This window comes from Macrotis lagotis, chromosome 8 (genome assembly GCF_037893015.1).
Source record: "Macrotis lagotis isolate mMagLag1 chromosome 8, bilby.v1.9.chrom.fasta, whole genome shotgun sequence".
Taxonomy (NCBI): domain Eukaryota; kingdom Metazoa; phylum Chordata; class Mammalia; order Peramelemorphia; family Peramelidae; genus Macrotis; species Macrotis lagotis.
In genome coordinates this window covers 97,808,333-97,833,324 of record NC_133665.1, presented here as the reverse complement: position 1 = coordinate 97,833,324, position 24,992 = coordinate 97,808,333, and the positions used below count along the sequence as shown (strand labels likewise).

At 37.9% G+C, this 24,992-nt stretch overlaps 1 protein-coding gene and 1 long non-coding RNA gene across 2 annotated transcripts in view; one reads left to right on the top strand and one right to left on the bottom strand.

The window, feature by feature from the left end:
- Nucleotides 1-24,992, top strand: part of FGD3 (FYVE, RhoGEF and PH domain containing 3) — a 212,711-nt gene that overhangs the window by 39,333 nt on the left and 148,386 nt on the right. The gene's annotated exons all lie outside the window — the stretch shown is intronic.
- LOC141495864 (uncharacterized) lies at nt 8,999-14,224 on the bottom strand. Its single transcript, XR_012470881.1, has 2 exons — nt 14,119-14,224; nt 8,999-9,201 (listed from the first exon to the last, which is right to left on the bottom strand). It is a non-coding gene; the product is annotated as an uncharacterized LOC141495864 (long non-coding RNA).

Below are 24,992 nucleotides of genomic sequence, written 5' to 3'. Positions count from 1 at the left end.
AGTGGTTTTGTTTGTGGGAAAACTTTTTAATTTAATGTAATCAAAATTATCTGGTTTGTTTTTAATGATGTTCTCTATATCTTCCTTGGTCATAAACTGCTTCCCTTTCCATAGAGCTGACAGGTAAGCTATTCCTTGATCTCCTAGTTTACTTATAACATTATCTTTTATGTCTAAATCCTTTACCTATTTTGATCTTATCTTGGTATAGGGTGTGAGATGTTGGTCTAATCCAAATTTCTGTGATGCTTTCACTTTCTTTTCTTTTTCTTTTTTCTTTTTTTTAGGGTTTTTTTGCAAGGCAAATGGGGTTAAGTGGCTTGCCCAAGGTCACATAACTAGGTAATTATTAAGTGTCTGAGACCGGATTTGAACCCAGGTACTCCTGACTCCAAGGCTGCTTTATCCTATCCACTAGGCCACCTAGCTGCCCCGATACTTTCACTTTCAAGTGATGTCTACTGCTCCTAAGGTCTTCAGTTTTTTGAGTTTTGTCCTGGTCTTCATATTACCTTACTGTCTTTCCTGGATTTCTTCTGACAGTATTTCTCATTTGTCATAGCTCTTTTCCCAGTGAATCAGCAGGAATGGACAATGCTTGTCAGATATGAAAAATTTAAGGGAAAGTGTTGATCTCTTGTTTATAGCTAGCAGACTGATAACCACCTCTATACTGTTCTAGAAGGAGTTAGCTCATCTTTTCTTTCTTTGACTGTGGCTAGAAGATTTCTCACCTGATAGCATCTGTGATCTTATATCGTAATTCTGTGGAGCACAAGAAACTATTTCTTCCTGAAATGGTTCAGCTCCTTTCTGTGAGGTGAGATACTTAACCTTTATCCTATGAACACCTTTGGTAATCGGGTGAAGCCTCTGGAGCACTCCTTGGAATGTTTGTCAATGCATAAACTAAAATACATATGATTACAAAATAAACCAATTATATTGAAATACAATTATAAAAATATTTTTTAAAAATTCAAGAATTTTATAGACCCTGGGTTCTGAACCCTTTCATGGGAAGAACCTCTTACTTGTTACTTAACTCCCAAATATTCAGTTGTCCTCCTGTTCCTTCTTTACATCATATTGTTTCATCCTACCTTTTACTCTCCTGACATAGATTGGATTTACTGTCTACCTTTTTGTTTACTTTTTCTTCTTTACTTCATTTTCTATAGGCATGTAAGAAACTGTATGGTTTAGACTGATAGCAGCAAAGCAGATATCAGAAAACTGAACTGGGGGAGATTATATGGTTTTAAGGTTCATTTTTAACTCCAAATCCCATGATTATGTCTTTTTTCTCTTCTATATACCAGCCTTTCAAATGTTTTGGGGGGGGGTGAGGTAAATATATTTATCCTATATTAGGACATTCACACCCCTCCACCCTTGTCATAAGTTCCTTGCATGTTACCCCATGGTGATAACTGACTTTTCATATTAAAGATTTTATTTGAGTTTTACAATTTTCCCCCAATCTTACTTCCCTCCCCCCATCCCCCCATGGAAAGCAATCTGTCAGTCTTTACTTTGTTTCCATGTTGTACATTGATCCAAATTGAGTGTGATGAGAGAGAAATCATATCCTTAAGGAAGAAACAAAAAGTATATAAGAGATAGCAAGATCAGACAATAAGATATTAGTTGATAACTGACTTTTCAACTGAGCATGTGCCCTCAAATAAATTCTCAAGGATTCAAACTCAAAACCTTTCTTGGATGTGGATAACATTTTTCTTTCCTTTTTTGAGTTGAAATTTTATTTTATTTTTTTCCAGTAATATGCAATGGTGGTATCATTACATATAAACCAGAGAAGGACATCTTTGAAAGTAAAAGATGTGGGGGTGGCTAGGTGGTGCAGTGGATAGAGCACTAGCCCTTGAGTCAGGAGTACCTGACTTCAAATTCAGGCTCAGTGGCTTAATAATAACCTAGCTGTGTGGCCTTGGGCAAGCCACTTAACTTCATTTGCCTTTTAAAAACCTTAAAAAAAGAAAAAAGAAAGTAAAAGAAGTGCTTCATTCTTCCTGATAATTTGAAAAGTAACAGTAAATGAAGAGACTGAGCCCATGAGAGGTGAAGTAATTTGTTTAACAACACACAATAGGGAAGTGTTGAAGCCAGGATTTTAATCTAGATCTTTTGATTTCAAATTTTGTGATCCCCCCCCTCCATATGCCACAATGTTTCTCACTTATTTGTTATTTTAAAAGGATAGAATGTGAAGGAAGACAGATTTCAGCTCAATATAATGAACTTTTTTAGCAATTAAAATTTTATCATCGGTGCCTGGTAACTAGAGCTCCTATCACTGGATAAATTTGTGTGGCAGTTTGATATCCATCTGTCTGAGAGAGGACACAGGCTATTCTTATACATATATTGGATGAAGTTTTTCTCTTTGACAGGTTCCTTCAGTTTTGAATCTAAATCTTCTTTGTAAAATTTTAGGATTGGACTAGGTGATGTTTAAGGCTCCTTCTAGATATATCTGTGATTTTATGATGGTTAATTAAAAAAAATTTCCCATGAAGCCTCTCTTTGAGCATCTATTCCTCTCAATATTGGTAGAGTCAGTTTCTTGAACCTTTTTAGAGTGATGATGGGAAACAGAGTCTTTAGCAGAAAAAGAGTTGGACTTGAAATCAAGATAGACTCTGTCACTTTCTAGATGTGTGACTGGGGGCAAATCATTTTGCCTTTTTTCTCACTTACAAAATAGAAACAGTAACACTTGCATTAACTACATCATAGGGTTGTTGTAATGCAATAACCTTGCAAACCATAAAGCTCTGTAGGAATTCTGCACCTGCCACTTATTGTTTGACTGTAGACAAGTCATTGAACCTTTCCAGACCTTAGTTTCATCATCTATAAAATCAGCTGGTTGGACCAGAATCTAAATCCCCCTTGAATGTTAAATCCTAGGGTCCTAGGAGAGTTATTGTTTTTGAATGATACCGGGCTTAGTTACCTAAATTGGTGAGAAAGCGAAGCAGATGAGTTGAGTTTATGAGTTTGCTCTTGTGAGGCAATGATAATAAGGTAATGGAAAGACCAGAACATGGTCTACTGGATGATTACAGAGATCTCTGAGATACAGAGTTCTTAAAGCCAGGCAGAGTACAATACTTCAGGGCAAGGGTTCTGTGGGGTCTGAGAACTTATTTTTTTAAAATATATTTTGATAGTTTTACTTTATGAAATCTTAATATAGTTGATTTCCTTTGTAATGCTATGTATTTTATGCATATAAAACATCATTCTGAGTGGTCCATTTAACAAAAAAAGGTCAAGAGGCTTTAAGAGGATAAGGAGGCTAAGCTTGGTGGGGAGTGGGGCTTAAACCTCTGCAGTCTTGATCTGAGAGAAACAAAGTTCCCTTTTTGCCTGTTTCTGCTTTAGAGATTAATCCTAGATCTGTTATCTCTCTGGGTGTGACCTATTGTTTCAGCCTTGGACCTTGATTTTTACTTATCATTTTTCAAGGGGTTTGTCTGTCAGAATTATGTCATGGGTTGATAAAGTATGTTTCTGTTCTACTTTGGGATGTGCAAGGAGGACTTAGCACCTCTGAGGGCTTGCTGAGCCTGTTCAGAGTTGCTTATCCTCCTCTGGTATCAACCTGGCAGCCTGTTCTCACATGCAGCTTCCGGAAGTGATAGTATGCCCACCCAGTGGCCACACCTGGTAAACTGTCTGGGCAGAGGGGTTAAACCAATTTGAGGGTAGCCAACAGATCTCAAACTCATTGGTGAATTAGTGGGGAATCTACCCCAAGTATGGGAAGACTTCCCCCAGTAGAATGGATGGATGAGAACAATTTGTTCCAATGGCCATGAAGGAGGCTGAAGCACTTTCATTGCAGTGAAGCTTAGAGCTTGGTCAGACATGTAAGATGCCAAGGTCATCCACTGCATCCTGGGCTATTGTCAGTTGAGGGATTGAGACTGACCACTTTGTGCAACTCTGCCTCACTTAAATCCAACTCATGTTCAAGTTAGGACATTGCCCTGTGAGGTCACTGGTTCTCTTCTAAAAGGAAGGACCAACAACATCAAGAACTCGTTTGTCTTTTCTTTTTGTACCTTGTTTCTTGATTGAGACTTCCTAGGTAAGGCCTCCATCGTGGTTCTGGAGGATAGCCAGATTTCTTTCCCCTTAAGTCTCATCTGTCATCCCAACCAGGTGAGAAAAAGACGGGGACTTGACTGAAGGAAATCTAGAAAGTAGGACTGGAAGAGAGAGGAAATTCATTGCTGGCAGAGAAGGAGTTTACTGCCAAGTTTAGGCAAGGGAGCAATCAAGGTCAGAGTTCTGTGGTCAGGGTGTGGATAGAATGTGGAAAGATCACTAGGTTAGGGGGAGAGGGGTGCCAGGCTAGAGGAGTCAGGGAACAAAGGAGAAAAGTCAGGAGCAAGTATAGGTTAGACAAGATCTTGATGTTTATGAGTCAGCTGGGCTTTGAAGGGCCCCAGAGGCTCAGGGCACTGTAACAATCTCTCTGTGGGTGTGGCTGTGAGTTGGAGAGACTGTCCTCTCCTTTCACCATTCTCCCTCTCAGGCTTTTAACCTGTGCAGATTCTGAAAGGTCACAGAAAAGGGGAAATCAGGAGGGCCTAATGGAAATGGTAAAATGTACAAGGATGTCAGCATGGTACCCACACATCACCTTGCTAAATGAGATATGCTAAAATTGCTAGTAGTTTTAATCTGAACAAAATAATTTATTTACATAATTTTAAAATTAGTATAAACATAAAGGAATGTCTTTCCTCTTTTCTTGGAGGAAATTAAGATTGTAATTTTTACTGCTATTTAAAATTATTACTTACAGTATTTTGATGTTGCAAATTATAGTGATAGAATTCTGGTGAACTATTTGAAATGTTCCAGGAGGCATCAAAAAAATGAATAATTGAATCCATTTGACTCTCTACTCTGAGAATTACCTGTGTGACCTTGGGTAAGTCACTTAACTTTGCTTTAGTTACACTGAAAATTGTAGAAAATATATTCACACCAAACTCAAGTTATGACAGAAGTGCTATTATTATTAGTTTAGGAGTAGAGGAAGGACTCTCTTCTAGGATCTGTTAGTCATTTCTCATTTCTAAATAAGTTGAGGATGTTCTTCAGTCAGGAAACAGAAGCTTAGTGGGTGGTCCAAAAGGAAACTTGTGTTTTGTCACAGGAAAAGAAAGGAAGTTAGGTTGTGGGAGCTATAGCTTCAAGGGGAAAATGGTGCAAGTGGAATGAGCCTAGTGAGACTTGGCCTAGATATAACCTTAAAAATAGAGATGAAGAAATTTCATTAAAAAGCTAGAACCTGGGGCAGCTAGGTGGTGCAGTGGATAAGGAGTCAGGAGTACCTGGGTTCAAATTCGGTCTCAGACACTTAATAATTACCTAGCTGTGTGGCCTTGGGCAAGCCACTTAACCCCTTTGCCTTGCTAAAACCTAAAAAAAAGATAGAACCAACCTTAATAACAATAGGAGGCTGCATGTACATTGGGAAGAGTAGATGATTTGGAATTAGAGGGACTGGGTTCAGGTTCTGGGTCTCCACTAAGTACCTATGTGACATTGGACTATTCACTTAACCTCTACAATCTCAGTTCCTTAATTGTAAAATAAGAGGATGGGATGTTAAAGAAAAGACCTAAAGTTCTTTCCAGTTCTAAAATCTACAATGAAATCTCCAAGAATGGACTGATGACTATGTTTCAGACAAACTGATCAGGCCAGGAGAAAATTAGATTGGGAAAGAGAGTAGATTGTCCATGGTCCTGAAGTCACAAAGATCTTTAGGAGAGGTAAGGAGATAATAGTTAATAGCAATCTAGAACCATCTAAAGTCCAGGGGAAAGTCTTGGTAACTTGATAAGAAAGTACCTTCTTTAATGAAGATCAGGGAGAAGTCATAGGACAGCTAATACCTGCACAGAGTGCAGTGGGGTCCAAAGCCAGTGGGTAGGGCCTGGGGTTCCAGATTGAGAGTTAAAACTTAGAAGCTAATCCTAAACACGAGGATCTCCTTACAATTGTAAGTGATATCAACCTAAATTAACCTAGGTTAGAAGTTTAAGTGTATTTGTTTGGCATCACAATAGGTACAGTTGAGGTAGAAAGGAATCCGGACCTGGATGCTCTGTAAACTGTGTCACCAAGCAACTGAATCTTTGCCCAAATGTTAAATAAAGAAAGGTCAGAAATCTTCACTCTTCAAATTGGCCATTTCTATGATCTTTGTAATTTTTTGTTTGGTTTTTTTTTAGTTTGCTAGTAAGGTACCTCTTGAAAAATTCCAACCTTATCTCAGGCAAACTGAGAGAAAAGATGTTTTCTCTATTTTGGTTAAATAGAAAGAGGCTTCAGTTCAGTCCAAAAGGGTTGGAAGCAGTAGCAGCGGCAAAGTCGGCCAACTCCAGACCTCAGAAAATACTGGCAGAACTGAGTCCAGGAAAGAATGAATGAGGGTGGGTGGGGGGAGGGACAGGGAGACTGTCTGTTTTTTCCCAGCTAGTATCCTCAGATCCCTAAAGACAACAAATTCTTATCAACACATATTTTAGGGTTTTTAAAGTTTGTTGAATTGAATTGACATAGGGAGAACTGTTTTTCTTTTTGACAGCAATATAGTGAGAAAGAGATACCATAGGGACCTGGATCAATAGAGATCTCTAAGCAAAGACTGGATGACCACTTGGAGTATAGGCTGGACCAGATGACCCTCCGACATCTTGTGATTCTATGACTTGTTTTTATAACCTGGCAAAGAGCATAGATTTTAAAGATTAAATGGGTTATTAAAAACTTTATTAAAAACTTTAATATCAATCAGTGAATGCAACCAACTATACTTGTTTAGCAACTATTTACAATTCAATGAATTAATTTCAATAGATAAAGCATACAACCTTTTTCCAATCACTACCTTTCAGACTTTGTCTATTTGTTTCTGTTGCTTTTTCTTTTTTAGGTGGTCCTAACTAGTGGGTTCTGCATTCTTATCTGCTTTGGCTTTTTTTTTTTTGCATTGCATTATTTCATAGAGGCCCTTAACTGATTCCTATGTGTTCTACATTTGTGTCCATCTAAATTTAACAAAGAATCTTTAGAATGACCACGTGAAAAAAAGGGCTTTTAATTCAAGTGATTTTTTTTTTTTGGAAAATATATCTTTGTTGTCAGGTTATAGATGAGTCTAGTTTCTAATTTGAAAATGAAGATGAAAAACACATTTTACGGGCCTTTGTTTTGAACCCATAAAAACTAAAACCTCAAAGGTTTCAGTTTTGTATACAATGGGTAAAGTGTCATATCCTGGTTCAAAGGAGAACACCCAGATTTTTTCACAGACATAAAGAAATCTCTCAGGATGTGAACCCACTCTTACAGCAAAACATTTAGTTCCATTATAGGTGGGGTAGAAATATATGAGTTAAAATACTTCTTAACTCCCATCTTTGCAGATTGGATTCTTGGACTTTTTTGGCATTCACAGGAAAAACTCAGATGAAGAGTTAAGAGATCTGAATTCTAGACTCTTCTTTGACTAACTTACTATGTGGCCTTGGAAGTTCCTTCTTTTCTCTGAGTCAGCTAGTCTCTGGGTTGGTTCCTTCATTTCTAAGGTAGGGATTAGACCAGATGATCTCTAGGGTTTATTCTAACTCTGACATGTCTAGATGATTAGAAAGATTCACCTCTCTTCTCTGAAATAGGTGAGTTTACAATTTGAACTTTTAAAACATTATTTGTGGGAAAATAATTTCTACCTCCAAAGATCTCAGGTTGCTTCTTTGGCCTCCTTAGCAAAAATGGCCCAGTGGAAAACTGTTTGTGATAAAATTCAAAGATTCTTGAATTAATTGAACCTTCTGCTCACCATTGACTCTCTATTTTATTCAGTAGTATTTTTGGTGAATACTTTCTGTGTTTAGTATGCTAACTTTAAAATACTATGCAGACATACCTTGGATATATTGCAGGTGTGGTTCCAGATTATTGGAATAAAACAAATATCATAGTAAATTTAGTGAGTTATACTGATTCTTGAGTTTTCCAATGTATATAAAATTTATTTACACTATACTATAGTTTATTATTTGTGCAATAATATTATGTCTTAAGAACAAATATGTGTACTTTAAAAAAATACTTTATTGTTAAAAATGTTAACCATTATCTGAACCATCTGCAAGTTCTAATTTTTTTACTGGTGAAGAGTCTAACCTTGATGTTAATGACTGCTGAGTGATCAGGATGGTGGTTGCTGAATCTGGGGTGGCTGTGACAGTTTTAAAATAACAATGAAATTTAACAATGGATTGATTCTTCCTCTCACTTAGATATTTAGAAACCACTGTAGGGTTATTAATTGGCCTAATTTCAGTATTATTGTGTCTTAGGGAATAGGAAGGTCCAAGAAAGAAGAGGGAGATTGAACAAGTAGTTGGTGGGACAATCAGAACACATACAACATTTGTTGTTTTTTATGAGAATGGTTCATGGTGCCCCAAAACAATTACAATAATAACATCAAAGATCACTGAATTACTTGTGAGATATGATGAATATAAAAATACTGAAATATTGCAGGAATTATCTAAATGTGACACAGAAACATAATGTTTTATGCTACTAGAAAAAATAGTACTAATAAATTTGTTCCATTCAGGTTTCCACAAGCCTTTAGTTTGCAGAAAGATCCCACAATATCTGCAAAATACAAGGAAGTAGAGTATGCCTAGTACATAAATACTAGCTGTTGTTATAGATTGTTCTGAAGAAATGTCTAAACTATGAGCTTTTTGAAGTCAAGGACTATCATCTTAATAATATTTTTAGAGTCCAGAAGATGTCCTTGCAGATAGTAGATATTTAACAAATGTTTGTTGAAAGTGGAATGAATGAATGAAACCAGTTTTCTTCCCTCATAGAACATACAGTCCTATGAAGGAGTTTTAAAATAAGAAATCAGGCAGTCATTCAACTAGCATTTATTATGTGTTTGTTATATGCCAGCTGCCAGGCTAAGCACTGGACACTAATGAAAGCATGGAATAGTAAGGAAAGAGAACTGAATTTACAAGTCAGAGGATGCAGATGCAAATCTTTGCCTTCTTTCTGTGTGACTTTGGTCGTCATCTCTCTGAAGTCTAGATGACTTTGAGGGTTCCTGTGGTCCTGTAAACCATATAATCAAGTGTTAAACTGAGTTGTACAGAGAATGTATGGTCAGATATAGAACTATCCAGGGAATGGAAGAGTCAGTTCAATTTTTTTTTTTTACAATTGCTAATGTCCACATTTATTTTTGTCACTTAAATCCAGCTACTTTGAATCCTCTCCTATTGCTGAAATGCTGTTGTCATCAGTCATGCAGGCACCTTGAGATATCAGCAACTGTGAGAGTAAAGAGTTAAAGTAAGCTTGGACAGCAACTTAAGACAGGAGGGGAGCTAAGGGGACCAGGGGTGGTCATCAGGGCATTGTCTCCAGGCAGGAAAGAAATCTGCCATCCATCCCTTCTAAGGATGTCTTCCTTTTGAGCTCAGACCTTGACTGGGATGTAATTGGACCATCTTTCTCTCTTGAAACCACTGTCATGTTTCAGGACTACAAGAATTTCTGATTCCCCTAGGACCTCTTGGCCTAAGTATGACTCTAGGCATGAGGTAGTGTTTTCAAGAGGACTTTACTTGTGCTTAAGAAGAAAAGACTAAGAAGGAACAAATTTATTGAGCACTCAGATATTGTACTCTAGGACTTTGAATTCTTATCCTGTGATTCCTCATCAAAGAGGAATAATAACAGTATCAGGAACCTTTGATCAAGACTTGATAGTACCTTAGATTTAGCCTAATACACTTATTGTATAGAAGTTACTGAGACACAGAAGTAAAGTTATTTGTTCCTTTCAGCTCTAAATTCTATAACTATGATTCTATCCAAAAATCTTAACTAGGTTCCTTCCAGCTCTAAAATTTCTATTTCTATAGACAGGATCCAAAGTCCTAGCTTAAAGGGATGGTGGTCATATGTGTATAGGTGCCCATATGTGTGCATATGTCAAGGCAAATTTGTTGTCATTTTTGGTCAAAGACTTCAAAATATTCTTTTTTACTTATGGGGGATTCACAATGTTGTCTTAAAACACAAAAAATGGCATATTATTATAAGATGAGTTTATGTTGCTGAGGTAAAGAACCAGAGTTTACAAATAAGGAAATGTGATTCTAATCTTGGCTTTATCAATGACTTCTCCTATGACCTTGGGCTAAATCCCTTCTCCACTCTGTGTTTGAGTTCAGTTTAAGTAATCATGAAGATCTCTTCTAGTCTTGATATTCTGTGATACGATGTTGCAATATGTGGAACAATAGTAAAGCATAGAGATCTTAATGTGGTAGAGAACAAAGAGCATTTGACCAGAGTAAACCCAATCTGCCAGCTACTGACAATCTGACCTTGGGCAAGTCACAACCTCTGCTCCCTGGCTTCCTCATCCACAAAACAGGGAAGCTCATCTGCCTGTCTCATAGGGTTGTCCAGAGGCCAAAGTGAGAGGGTGGATTCCATTTAATTAAACATTTTATTAATAAGTACTTGTTTGTAAAGTGCTTTCCAAACAGAAGTTGCTATTATTCATTGTCTGTTGGGCTCAGTTGGGCCTCAGTATGAGTGTGGATTTTCAGAAACGTGCACTATTATTGTCAAGATTTGAGATGTGATTCCAGATTGTTATCTGTTAGGGTTGTCAGATGGGAAACATTCCCATAACAGCTGTCCTTTGTGGACTTCACAATATTTTGATGGCTTTTTTGATGTTTTAATTCCAGATATATGTTCATGAATGAATCATCTGTTCCAATCTGAATGGAGATGGGGTGGGACAAAGAGAGAGGCCTATTTCAATATTGAAGGGAATCTATGAGGCCATTAGTATAGATATTCCCCACACCAATAATACAGATTATAATTTAATCATATTTTCTCAACCTCATACTCATTTCCCCATAAATCCTCTATAAAACCTTTATCCAATTCATAAGAAAACTTTCTTCTGGTTCTTCTATCATAGAGGTGACCCTGAAGAACTTGTGCCAGCTATTTGTTGTGTCCCATTCTTTCTTTGTGACTGATCCACCTTTTCTGGTAAAATTTTGGCAAACATATACAGTTCTTTCACATTATACGTGAGTAAACTGAAGTCTAGCAAGGTTATGTGATTTGCCTGCAGATCACACAGAAGGTGACAGAGTTTGGGATTTAGGCTGTCTTTGCCTTTAGAACCAGTGCTATTTCCATTCCTTGTTCTTGATAATATAGAGGGCTCCAGACTTTCCAAGTATTGCTTCACTTTCTAGCAATGACTCTGCTTGGTTTCTACTCCATGAATGCCATGCCTCTGAACATCATGCCCCTACAACGGGGTCCTCCCTTTCAGCTTCATTTTGTGTATTTTCATCCCCATAAGCTCCTTGAGGGCAGGAATTGACTTTCTTTTTCTTGTAAGTAGCAGGCACTGAAAAAATTATTCAATTAATTATTAAAAACTAAATAATCAGATTGTTAAACTCATTCTTAATTTATTAGAATGAATAACTCATTTAACAAATATATTCAATTCTATTCAACAAACATGCTCACATATACATTTATTAGTATCATTATTATATAATTTGGTTATATCTCATACTATATGTTTCTTTTTTTTTAAGGTGTTTTTTTTTTTGCAAGGCAAATGGGGTTAAGTGGCTTGCCCAAGGCCACACAGCTAGGTAATTATTAAGTGTCTGAGACCGGCTTTGAACCCAGGTACTCCTGATTCCAAGGCTGGTGCTTTATCCACTACGCCACCTAGCTGCCCCTATTAGTATCATTATGACATGTTGGGCTATACTGTGAATATGGAATGTGGAATGATAGTCCACAGTCCAACATATCATAACAGATAAGACATGTACAAATACATATATGTATATGAATACAAACATATAGTACATTTAAGATATATATTAAAATATATAAAATGTATGTATGTATATATATACATATATATACACACACACACACACACACATACATGTTGTTTTTTTAATTTAATTAAATGTCTTCATGTTCTCCCTTTTCACTCCATATCCAGTGGAAAGTGAGCTCCTGGGGGCAAGTAGGTGGTGCAGTGGATAGAGCACCGGCCCTGCAGTCAGGAGGACCTGAGTTCAAATCCATTCTCAGACACATAATAATTACCTAGTTGTGTGACCTTGGGCAAGTTACTTAACCCCATTGTCTTGTAAAAAAAAACTAAAAAAAGAAGAAAAGGAAAAGAAAGTAAGTTCCTTAGGGGCAGGTACTAGCTCTATTTTCCATTTGGTCAATAGTGTTTTTAAAGGAGGTTTTTTTCTTCAATCAATTTTTGTGCTCTCTTTTCCAAGTTGTTCATTTTCTCTTGGATACCTCATTTCTTTCCCCATTTTTTCCCTATGTGATTTTTAAAATCCTTCTTATTTTTCTCTGGGGCTTCACATGTGGACCTTTTTGTATTTGTATTCTTCCTTATAACCATAGCTTTCTATGCAGGGCTTTTTTCTGTTTCTCACTCATTTTTATACTAGTTCCTAGTTTTGAAAGCTGAACTCTGCTCCTGGGCCAAGTTTTTTGGTATGGGGTCAGAGACCTGCTTAGTGATTTGTGTGCTGGAGCCTCAGGTGATAGTGGTTTCCCCACTGCACTGGAGTGACCTAGTCTAGTTGTGCTGGTTGTGCTGGTATTCTGGGGCTCACAGTTTGCCTTCTATGCTGAGCCTGTGGGCTTCTCATTTGGCCTGCTGTGCCATTGGCCTTCTGAACTGGGACTAGGGACCTTGGTTGCTAATCTGCATTGGGGCTAAGAGCCTCCTACTGCCTTCCCCTGAACCTGCCCTTACTGGGCAATGCTTCCCCAACACCTGAGTGAGACAGATTTCTCCTAAAGACCTTCCAAGACATTTTAAGCTGGTCCACTCTTTCTTTTTGTAGTTTTGGTTCCCCAGAATCCATTTGGAATCTTAAATAATGTTGTTTCCAAAGGAAGTTGTGAAGAGTTCAGGGAAGTTCCTGGCTTCTCTCCACCATTTTGACTCCCTTCATTTTCCTTTGTGTCCCCATAGCTAGCACAGTATCAAGCCAATAGAAGACACTTTATAAAAATATGTTGAATGAATGATGCAGAAAGCAGGGAAGACTTGGGTTCAAATTCTTGAAAAAGTCAGTTTCTCTGAACCTTTGTTGTTCATATGTAAGTTTTGCTTTCAGTAATTTAATGGTGGAAATAATCTATCTGGCCTCACTCTTCCCAAGCAAAGATCCCCTCAGGATTCTAGGCATTCCTTTGAGGAGTTAGGGCACCTCTCTATTACTGTTGGTCAAAGCTCTTATTCCAGGTGGGTGAATTCTCCCTACTGTTAACAACCAATAACTAATTTAATTTAACCAATTAACATCAACTATCTTTTATAAAAGGATATTAACTTTCAGGCTATAGAAAGAGATACTGATCTCTCACCTTTCCTCTGCTACCCAGATACCTATGGGCACACTTTTCCCTATCTCACCTTAGTTTCTGGACAGAGTGAACTCAAACCTGGCACATTTTCTGTATAACATTGATCCCACCAAGTTTATATGACTAACATATCAAGGTCACTCTTTGTTGTTTTTGGGTATCAATACTGGACTGACTGCAAAACCCTATGAACTTGACTCCCACATTCTCTCGTGGCTCAATCTCATGATTTTTTGAAACTCATTAAGTTCCTGCTTCCAGTTTCTTACATCTAAAAGGAAAGAAGAAATCTCAGGGTAGACAACAAACTTAGGCCCATGATACTGGGTCACAGTTGTCCTTGGAAGGAAAGAGCCTCATCTCTTGCTAAAGTCTCTCACTGGGATATATCAATCAGGAAGAAGTCACACTTAATGAAGAAGTACAACAAAGAGGTCCACTAAAGCCTAACTAAGTCTTTTAAATGCCCCTTGTTGTTGCTCCCCCACCCCCAAACTCCCTTGGCTCTGCCAAATTGGCTCTCATGATACAGTCAATCAAAAGACTTCTACTCACCATATGGTTATTAGACTGGAAGCAGTTACCCAATATCTATCCAAAGTCTCTCCAAGGTATTTCCATCATACTTCCTGACAGCTCTCCTAGAAGCAGGCTCCCCAGATTCCTCTGTGGGGAATTGCATCATAAAGCCCAGCATGCTTATATATAGGAACTGGGCTCCTTGGCTAGTCCCTTGTTGCATTATTTTCTCAGGTTTATTAAACTCTAGGTTGTTGAGTTCATTTGATTCCAATTTGTTACCTTGTTTGTTGTACTAGTCTACTTTTCTATTATTTTCTGACTAGTAGTACCCAGTAGTTTTGATGATTATACTCTATAGTGTAATTTGAGATCTGGAATGCTATTCCACCCCTCTTCCCACTTTCCTTTTTCATTCTTAAATTTCCCCCCCATTATTTCCCTTGAGATTATAGGCCTTTTATTCTTCCACTTGAATTTTGTTATTTTATCTGACTGTATAAAAATTTCCCTTGGTAGTTTGGTATAGCAGTAGATCTATAAATTAATTGATATAGTGTCATTGTTTTTATTACATTGCATGGTTCAACCACAAACACTATCAAGTGTTTTTTACAGTTAATGATAGCAAAAGTGTGTTCAGATAGTATTTGACTGAGTCTACTGATTTTCTGGCAGATGGTGGTGTGTAAGAATTCTGGACCAAAATTTAGGAGTGGGTCCTGATCCAGGTTCATCTATCAATAGACTATGTGACTTTGGGTGGCTTACTTAACTTCTCTGGGTCACAGTTTTAATTCATTTCAGTGTAGTAAGCATTTCTACTATGGTAAAAACTGGACAAAAACAAAAATGAAATCACCTCTGCCCTCAAGGACTTTATATTCTATTGGGAGAAAATAAATACAATCAGATAAGTAGAGACACAAAATATGAAGTAATGGGAAGAGAAATTTTGAGGTAGAACAGCACTTGGGAAAGGCCTGGGTTGATGCGCTGGAACTAAATCTCTAGTTTCTAAGAAGTAGAGGTGAAGAGAGAATACACATCCAAATTTACAAGACCTTATTGATCTCCCAAACTTAAAAACTAATTCATAATTCATCAGTCCACAAGTTTCTCCTTTATGAACTAGACACTGTGTTACACAGCTGGTGATACAAAGACAAAAATGTAGCCGTACTTATGCTCAAAGAACTTCTATTCAGCCGCGGAAAAGAGCACGTCAACAACAAAACAAAGTCACAACAAGAGCATCAGAACAAAGGCATTCAAAAATAAATATGAAAAATAAACAGTTTTAGTTAGTGGGACTTTCCAGCTCAGGTCAGTGACTTCCAAAAGGCTTCCTTCCTTTGAGCTCCAGGATCTTAAGAACCATGGCACTTTGCCTCAGGACCTTTTCAAAGCTTTCAAGACTAGAAGGATTAAATAGATAACAAATGAGTAGAAGCCTGAAGGAGCCAAGGTCCTGACTTCTCTGTAATGGTAAAACAGCCGTGTCTCCTCACACCCTGCTTGGCTCCATTTCCCTCCTTGGTCTGTCTGCCCCCACTGCTCCCCTAAGTCTGCCCTGGTTCTCAAATCTCTTTTCCCCTCTAAAACTCTTTCTCCTTTACATTGCCGCCTCTGCCATCAGACCAACCCCCCTTCCCTCCCCTCCCCACATTTATTTCCATGGTAACCATTCTAAGGCATTCTGCTGGCAGAAAACTACTTTCCCTCTTTCATCATGCAAGCTGGCTTTGTCAGGGGCTTGGTGTTTTCCTACAGCTGTGAATGAATCCCCCCCCCCCCAACCCCAAATAGAGGAAAGAGAGGAGCCCCGTTTGGATGGACAGTTAGTGATTCTTTAAGAGGCTCTCAACCAGGAAAAGCAAAGCAACCTTCAAATGACCTGTTTCTCCCCCATATGGCTGAAGGGGAGAAACCACCAGCCCTGCCTCATTAATTGATTAATTGGTTGACTGAGTGAGGGCTGGTGGGAGTGGTATCCGAATTATCATTTTGTGAAGTGAACCTAAGAGAGGAGGCCCTGCCATGACTGGCTGCAAGGGGGCCAGTGGGCAGATGGCTGGTTGGGCTCCGAAGCCTCAGGCTCCCTGGTAAGCAGGCTCACGCCTTCTTGTTGGATTCTCTATTCTCTCTCTCTCTCTCTCTCTCTCTCTCTCTCTCTCTCTCTCTCTCCAGTTGAATGGCTAGAGATGGTGCCTCAGGTGACCTAGAGGCTTAGCTAGGGCTTGAGGAAGCTACGGCAAAGCCAGAAGGTACATCACTTAGTCCTTAAAGGGAGGCTTGGATCTGTGCTTGCTATGGATGTGTAGGATTAACTCTGAGCCTGACTGGGTGGGGGGGTTTTGATGAGAGCTTTGGGGTTTTTGTGTTGCCTTTTTTTTTCCTCCTCCTCACCAGGGAAGCTGGCAAGTCACTCGCCTCTCAGAAACTTGGCCACTCTCTTTTGCTTTTTTTGAATGAGACTTTGTTTCCTCGCACGTGGGTGAGTCGTTACTGCTAGAGCCAAGCCAGTTCAAGGTGATGCTTCCTTGAAGGGGGTCTGTGGGACTCTGTGTGTGTGTGTGTGTGTGTGTGTGTGTGTGTGTGTATGAGCATGCATTTTAGGAAAGGAAAAAATGTGGGTTGGGAGGGTTTGCATTTTGGGAAAAGAAGGTGTGTGGGGCTCTGTGTGTACATTTCAGGAAAAGGAAAAGCTTGTAGGGACTGGAGGTGGTGATGCTAAGCTTTCTTTTCAGTGGGTACAGTATCTCCCTTGGGAGGGTGTGTATCTGGGTGCAAAATGTGAAAGTAGGAGGGATTCTTAGTAATTGGATTTTCTGTTGTTATTTTGGATAAATATTTCAGTGGTGAAATGGTTATAACTGGTTGTTATGGAGGCCATGGATGATTGGTACGACATTATCTGTTGAAGACTTGACAATGTACACATTTGTTTTGTCTTGTCTTATAGTAGTTTATTTTTAGCTTCTTTTTAAAAACATTTCTTTTCAAGTGGGCGGTAAGAAAAAAATTAGATCGTGTGCTTTTAAAAATCTGTTCTCAAATGCCACTGCCAGCCAGGTTGCCATGACAACAGGGACCCTGTCTCAGATGTCTTAGAGCCTTTTTCATGTGTTAGGTTACTACTGTCTCTAAATATTTTCCACTAATAAGAGAGAAAATAAAATCAGAGAGTCATGAGTATTTTGTTGAAGCTGAGTGTGAGATTCTCATTAAGTGTGAGGACTCATTAAGAAAATCCAGCTTTTTGAATAAATTATAGACTAGGGATTTAGTTGGGTTTTTTTTTTTTTTTGAGATCCTAAAACATAGATTGTTGGATTTGGGAAGGACCTTAGAAGTCATCTAAATTTAATTTGGTCACCTCTTTTTTATAAAGGTCAAAAATAAGATCCAGCAAGGGGGAGAGGCTTGTCCAAGGTCACACAATGATTTACTATCTGGACTATTACTGAATTTGGGAGTATAGATTTTATGCTGTAAAGGATCTTAGAGGTTATCTAGTCTACCTCCCTCTTCCCACCCCTACCCCCTCTAGGGTTAAGTGACTTGCCCAAAGTCACACAGCTAGCTAATTATTAGGTGTCTAAGGTCAAATTTGAACTCAGGTCCTTGGGACTCCAGGCCTGGTGTTCTATCCACTGTGCCACCTAATCCCCTCCCCCCATATTTTTTAGATAAGAAACAGATTTAGACTGGTCTTGCTTGCCCAAGGTCACAAAGCACTTAGCACAGTGCTTGAAGGCACATGGTAGGCATATTATAAATTTTTATTGCTTAAATATAAAAGGCAGAATTTCAACATAGATCCCCTAGCTCCAGAGAAAGTTTATTTTCATTGTTCTACATTCCTGGTTCACTTAAAAAACAAAGAAAAAACCCAAGTAGATATAGTGAATGAAGTGATTATTTCGGAGGTCTAGTGTTCCCTAGTACAATTCTGGCAGGATGTACTATAATTTTCATAACCAAGACTCCCCTGGTTGAGTTTGATGCTTGAGAGGCAATGCCATGCAGGGGGAGATCAAGATTTGTAATCAGAAATTAAATGCGGTTCAGGTTTGTGGGTAAGTCATGTCACTTGTGAGGTTCTCAATTTTCACGCTTACAAATTGAGGATAATAACACATTACTTCTCGGAGTTAGGTGAGGAAGTGTCTTTTGAGTTGTTTTGGTTGCAAAGGCTTACATTGTTCTGTAAGCATTAGTTTTTTTGTTTGTTTGTTTGTTTGTTTGAGATTTTGCAAGGCAAATGGAGTTAAGTGGCTTGCCCAAGGCCACATGGCTAGGTAATTGTTAAGTGTGTGAGGTCGGATTTGAACCCAGGTACTCCTGACTCCAAGGCTGGTGCTCTATCCACTGCGCCACCTAGCTGCCCCCCCCCCTATAAGCATTAGTTTTTAAGGAGTGGATTTGTTTTTTGGGTCCTAACAAAAAACATATAAGCATACAGACATATATAAACATATATATGTATGTGTGTGTATATAATGTATATACATCTTTGTGTGTGTGTGTATATATATGTGTATATATATATATATATATACACATATATATATTTTTTACAAATATTTACGCATAGGCAACTAAGTAATGCAGTAGAAAGAGTATTAGTATGGGAATGAGAAAGACTCATATTCCAGAGTTCAAACCAACCTCAGACATTTACTTGCTATGTGATCCCAGGCAAGTCACTTAACCCTGTTTGCCTCAATTTGTCATCTATAAAATAATCTGGATAAAGAAATGGTAATTTGGCAACCCCAAAATGGGGTTAGGAAGAGTTGGGCTTGACTTGTGAACAACAGCAAAGATATGTATACTCATATAGCTTAGCAGAAAACAATTATTTTGTATGTCTCAAATTTCTTTTTTATAATTTTAAGCTTTTAGAGATAAATTAAATGAATTCATATGGAAAAGATCTAGTAGGAAGCAGTGGTGTTGAGATTTTGGAGTCTAGTATTATTCTTAAGGGCAGCCTCATGATGGGCCGTGTTGTCTTTGGAGGGTTCATATAGAAATATTTGTCCTTCATTTTTTTTTCTAAAGAAGAGCACAACATCAGTAAAATGATGCTATGACAAGCACACTAACCTCAGTTTCTCCTCCAGATAAGAATCAGGACAACTGGAGATGACCCTGGATGTGAGGCAGTAAGTCAAGTGACTTGACCAAGGTCACATAGCTAGTTAGAGTCAAGTGTCTGAGGCCACATTCGAACTTGCATCCTCCTGAATCCAAGACCAGTGCTTAATTCACTTCACCACTTTGCTAGTTAGAGGGACAATGCCTGGTGCTGGGGAAGGAGCAGTCCCAGAATCTGATCCTGGCTCTGCCATTTCCTTCCCAAGGGACCTTTTAGGGGTCAGCCTCAGTGCCTCCAAAGACCACTGCCCTACACTGACAAGGAACAGTCACTTCACTTTGAAATCTTGTTAACAGCAACTTAATGAAGGCACAACTTTTAAAAAGCAAAAAATAACAAATAGACTGTATTATAAATGATAATGTCAATTTATTTTTAAATAAATATGTGGGGGGGGGGTTGTGAGGTAAAACGTCCTCCCTCCAGCCCGGTGAGGGGTCTAAACTCAGATGTTTTCCTTGTACTGGCAACCAATTCCAACCACCTTTTACATAGTGTTGCTTCCTGATTGGTGAAACCATTGAGGGGACCAACCAAAAGGTTGCTGAGTGAGCAATGATTTGGAAGGCCTGTCAGGTGGTGGAGGGTGCTGGTGTAAACTCCGATGTAATGGTCTGGTATTGAAAGAAAGGAAATGAATGAATGTATTTTTGAATCCTAAAAATGTTTATTAGGGATTTAGGGGTAATAGGTTTCTGTGTTCACACACATGCATATACTCACATGTACATGCATATATGAAGACAACTTAGTTCAAGTTTTAAGCTTTAATAGCAAATTAAATATTAAATTTAATAGCAAAATATAAAGTCATCATGAGTGACATGTAAACTCAGCTCCATGGAGACATAGAAACAGATACATATTGAAAGACAGGGATAGAAAGATGTCATGACAGAGATAGACATAAGAAAGACATGGAGAGACAGTGAAAGAGTGAGACAGAGACAGGTGCAAAGAGATCAGAGACACATGAGGAAATGGTGAAAGAAAGAGCTATAGAGATAGGACAGAGACTCATAGTGAAAGAATAAGAGAGACAAAGCTACAGAGAGAGATAGTGAGACCCAGAGATGTAAAGATACACAAGCACATATAGTGGAAGAATGAAGCACAGAGACAGAGATAGACATGGTGAATGAGTGATAGATTAAAAGAGACAGAGGAGAGGTAAACACAGAAACTGCCATAGGAAGAACTAGGATCAAGTTCTTCCTCTGACACATATTGGCTGTCTGACTCTGGGCAAGTCTTAACCTCCTAATCTTCTAGGCAACTCAGGAGTATAAATTACAGAGAAGGTCCATCAGCCTGGAGGGTATATAATTCTTGGTACGGAAACTCCTTCCACAAATGTGGACTGAACTGGCAGCCAATCTGAATCTTGTAATTTTGAGACTTTCCTGGCAGTGGGGGAGATTTGTTTATGTAAATGCATTCATATATGTCTCTGTGTGTATACATTCATATGTGAATATATATATCCTTGTATATATACACAACTCACTTTTTTTTTTGCTCTTTTGGTATTGAAAACTATTAGTACAACAAGAATGGCTTATAGTAATATAAGAATACTTTTCAGTTGTCACTGAAAAGTCATAGACCTTTCACATGTTAAAAAGACCATATGAAATTGAGAGGATACCACTTGAGCATTTATGAAGTGGATGCTTTGGAGTCTGGGCTGATGCTTTCTTTTTAAAAAAAATATTTTATTTGTTTTCCAATTATATACAATAGTAGTTTCTACCTATAATTTTTTTTTTTAGCTTTTGCAAGGCAATGGGATTAAGTGATTTGCCCAAGATCACACAGCTAGGTAATTATTAGGTGCCTGAGGTCAGATTTGAACAAAGGTCCTCCTGACTACAAGACTGGTCCTCTATCCACTGTGCCACTATCATTTCATTTTTATAAGGTTTTGAATTTTATAATTTCTCCCCCACTCTTTCTTCCCTCCCTTCCCTCTCCACAGAAGGCAGTCTGATAATCTTTACATTGTTTCCCTGCTATATATACATTGATGAAAATTGAATGTCTTGAGAGAAAAAAAACATATCCTTGAAGAAAAAATAAAATATTAGAGATAGCAAAATTATGTAGTACATAAGACAACTTTAAAAAAACCTGAGGGTCTTTGGTCTTTGTTTTAATTCCACAGTTCTTTCTCTGGATATAGATGGTATTCTCCACTGTGGATACCCTAAAATTGTTCCTGATTATTGCACTGATGGAATGACCAAATCCATTAAGATTGATTATCACCTTCCATGTTGCTATTAGGCTGTACAATGTTCTTCTGGGTCTTCTCATCTCACTCAGCATCAGTTCATGCAAGTCTTTCCAGGTATCTCTGAAATCCCATCCCTCCTGGTTTCTAACAGAACGATAGTTTTCCATAACATACATATACCACAATTTCTTCATCTGTTCCCCAATTGATGGACATTCACTTGATTAGAGCTGATGCTTTCTTAAAGAATTTGTCATATGGACCTTTTGGATTCCAGTCCATGTATCTGTGAAGGTACAGTCAATTTTGGATGGGGCAGGTTTCAGGGCCTTGTGCTACATATCAACTTTAGCTGATTTACTTTTGTCAGTTGTTATATATTTCTCTTAGAGACCATGGTAACACTCTTGTTCTTTCAAATGTTAACTTTAATCATTCGTTTACACATTTTATGCCATTCTTCTTATGCGACCAGTCAGTTGAGTGAATGCCTGGTGATAGGCTTTGGTTTATTATTATTATCATCATTATTAGTTTGGGGAATAGGAAATGGGCATAGGCAGTTAATTATTTAGTTGGAAAATTTGCCCAGGCAAATTGAATTTTGGAATTTTAGAAACAGAGCTGTATCAAAATGCATGCTAAGCAATGTAAGTAATATTAACCTGACTGGTTTGTCTACACAATCTTAGATCACAGAACTAGAAACAATGGAGATGAAGTTTAGCTTTATATAAGGAAAATTATCTTTATTAATTAGAGCCATCTAAAAGTGCAATGGGGTGCTTTGATAGGGAGTTCACTGGCTCTGGAACTTCATTCAGAGGATGAATGACCCTTAGTAAGGATACTGTCAAGGTCATTCTCATTCAAGAATGTGGAGGTCTTGAAGACTTTGCAGTTTCCTTCAAGCTTTGAGATTTTGTGATGCTGAAATACATATTCCTATCAAATAAATATTTCTGTTTCTACTAATTAAATTCAAGAAATATTAATTAAGCTCTTGTGGGGGCTACAAAGAAAAAAAACATTCACCCTAAATTTTTTTTTGTTTTATAGAGCTCTAAGGGCTTGATGCATTTTCTTTTTTTTAAATTGTTTTATTTATTTGTTTTTCTAACTATATGCAACAGTAGTTTTTACCAATCATTTTTTTGGCAAGGTTTTGAGTTTTACAGTTTTTCTCTCCCCTCCCTCCTTTTCCTCCCCTTCACTCTGACAGAAGGCAATCCATGATAAACTCCATATTTATAACCGTGCTAAATATAGATCAATATTGAATATGTTCTGAGAGAAGAATCAGATCCAAACACAGGAAAGAAAACATTACAGAGAAAAGAAATGACATAATACATAAGACAACTTTTAAAAATTGAAGATGGGGCAGCTAGGTGGCGCAGTGGATAAAGCACTGGCCCTGGAGTCAGGAGTACCTGGGTTCAAATCTGGTCTCAGACACTTAAAAATTGACCTAGCTGTATGGCCTTGGGCAAGCCACTTAACCCCATTTGCCTTGCAAAGACCTAAAAAAAAAAATTGAAGATAATAAGCTTTGGTCTTCCACAGTTCCTTCTTTGGATACAGATGGTATTTTCTATCACGAGTCTTTTAAAATTGTCTTTGATTATTGTACTGCTGAAATGAACAAATCCATCATGGTTGACCACCTCCCCACTTTGTTGTTAAATGTCTGTAATATTCTTCTAGTTCTGCTTATTTCACTCAGCATGCAAGATTCTTTTCTAATTTAAAGGTATATCTTTCTAAAGAATTAGTCTTGTTCTTAAGAGTTGGGGCAGTTAGATGGTATAGTAGATAGAGTGCTGGAGTCAGGAGTTGAATTCAAATCCAACCCTAGACACTTACTAGCTATGTGACCCTGTTTGCCTCACTTTCTTATTCTGTAAAGTGAGTTGAAGAAGGAAATGGCAATTCACTCCAGTAACTTTGCCAAGGAAAGCCCTAATGGGGTCATGAAGTGATGGATGTGATTGAAAAACAACTGGGGCTGCTAGGTGGTGCAGTAAATAGGGGCAGTTAGGTGGTACAGTGGATAGAGCACCAGCCCTGGAGTCAGGAGGACTTGAGTTCAAATGCAACCTCAGACACTTAAAAATTACCTGTGTGGCCTTGGCCAAGTCATTTAATGCCTTGCAAAAACCAACCAAACAAAACAGAACCCCAAAACTGACCAACAACCTATGAGATGAGCTTGGGGACTTAGGGATGGATTATTTACTCTCCAATTCACCTTTTCCAGTTTTCTTTGTTGATTAGCAAAAGCATGCATGCTAGTATTACAAAATGGTTATATTAATTTTTAAAAGCTTACAGTTTTGCAGTAGTTATTTTACGTTGATGGTTTTCCAATGAGCTTAAATGATATATTTATATAATATAACCTCTGAGAAGAGGCTTTTTCTAAAAGAATCTCTGTTGGTAACAAATGACAATTCTGAGTAACTCTAACTGACCTCAGCACCAGGATTTTTGTGGGGGATTCTATATTGGTTTAATGGTTGAATCAAATGAATAATTGATCACTGAATGAGTTATTGTTAATGACCTTTGTGGAATCACTGAATTTTAGTTTCGTCCTGTGAATGGAGCCCAATAAAGTAATGGATGTTTCTTTGGAACCAGTGTAATAAATTTATAAACAGGGCATTTATATTGTTCTGAGGGGGATAACTGAAAAGTCTTTGATTCAATACAGAACCTGGGTATCTAGCATCCCCTGTCACTTTTCAAATGAGGAAACAGACCTACATAGGGGAAGTCAATTGTCACATAGTGAATTAGTAGCAGAGCTGGGTCTAGGACCCAAGGAGTCTGCCTCCTAGGGCTCTTTTATGTCAACTTTGCTATACCTTTATGGGGCATCTACTATAAATTAGGCACAGTCTGAATGGAATCACATATATCACATATGGAGGGGACACCAGTATATAATCTTTACATTTTGCAGATGGTTCACTCATTGAACTAGACTGATCAAAGAGAGTGTTTCCCATTATATATCTTTACTTTCTTCCAGAGAGCTATCCTCCATAACAGGAAATAAATTAGAAAAAAAACAGTCCAGAAAAACTAACCAGCACATTCCCAAAATCTTACTTTATATGCAGTGTTTTGCATCTGTAATCTTCCACTTCTGCAAAGGTCTTAGCATATGTTTATTCTTAATGACCAAATTCATCCTTTTCATATGGAATCTTAAGGAAGGATCCTAAAGAGTCATGATTAATCAAGAAGCAGCCTTATTGGATCATAAGCCCCACACTGTCCTCCTGACCCCAAAGCAAGGGCTTTGTCTTAGGTATGATATGTTTTCTCTTCCAATATAATTGTTCTATCTACAGTAGGTATTTAAGAAATGGTTTTTGAAGTCTAAGTATTAGTCTTACATTTTGAAATTTTTGATCAATACATTTTATAAAATGAAATCCTTTAAAGAGGTAACTGCCAGTAATGAAAGCAAATAACTCTCTGGGCAAATAACTTTAG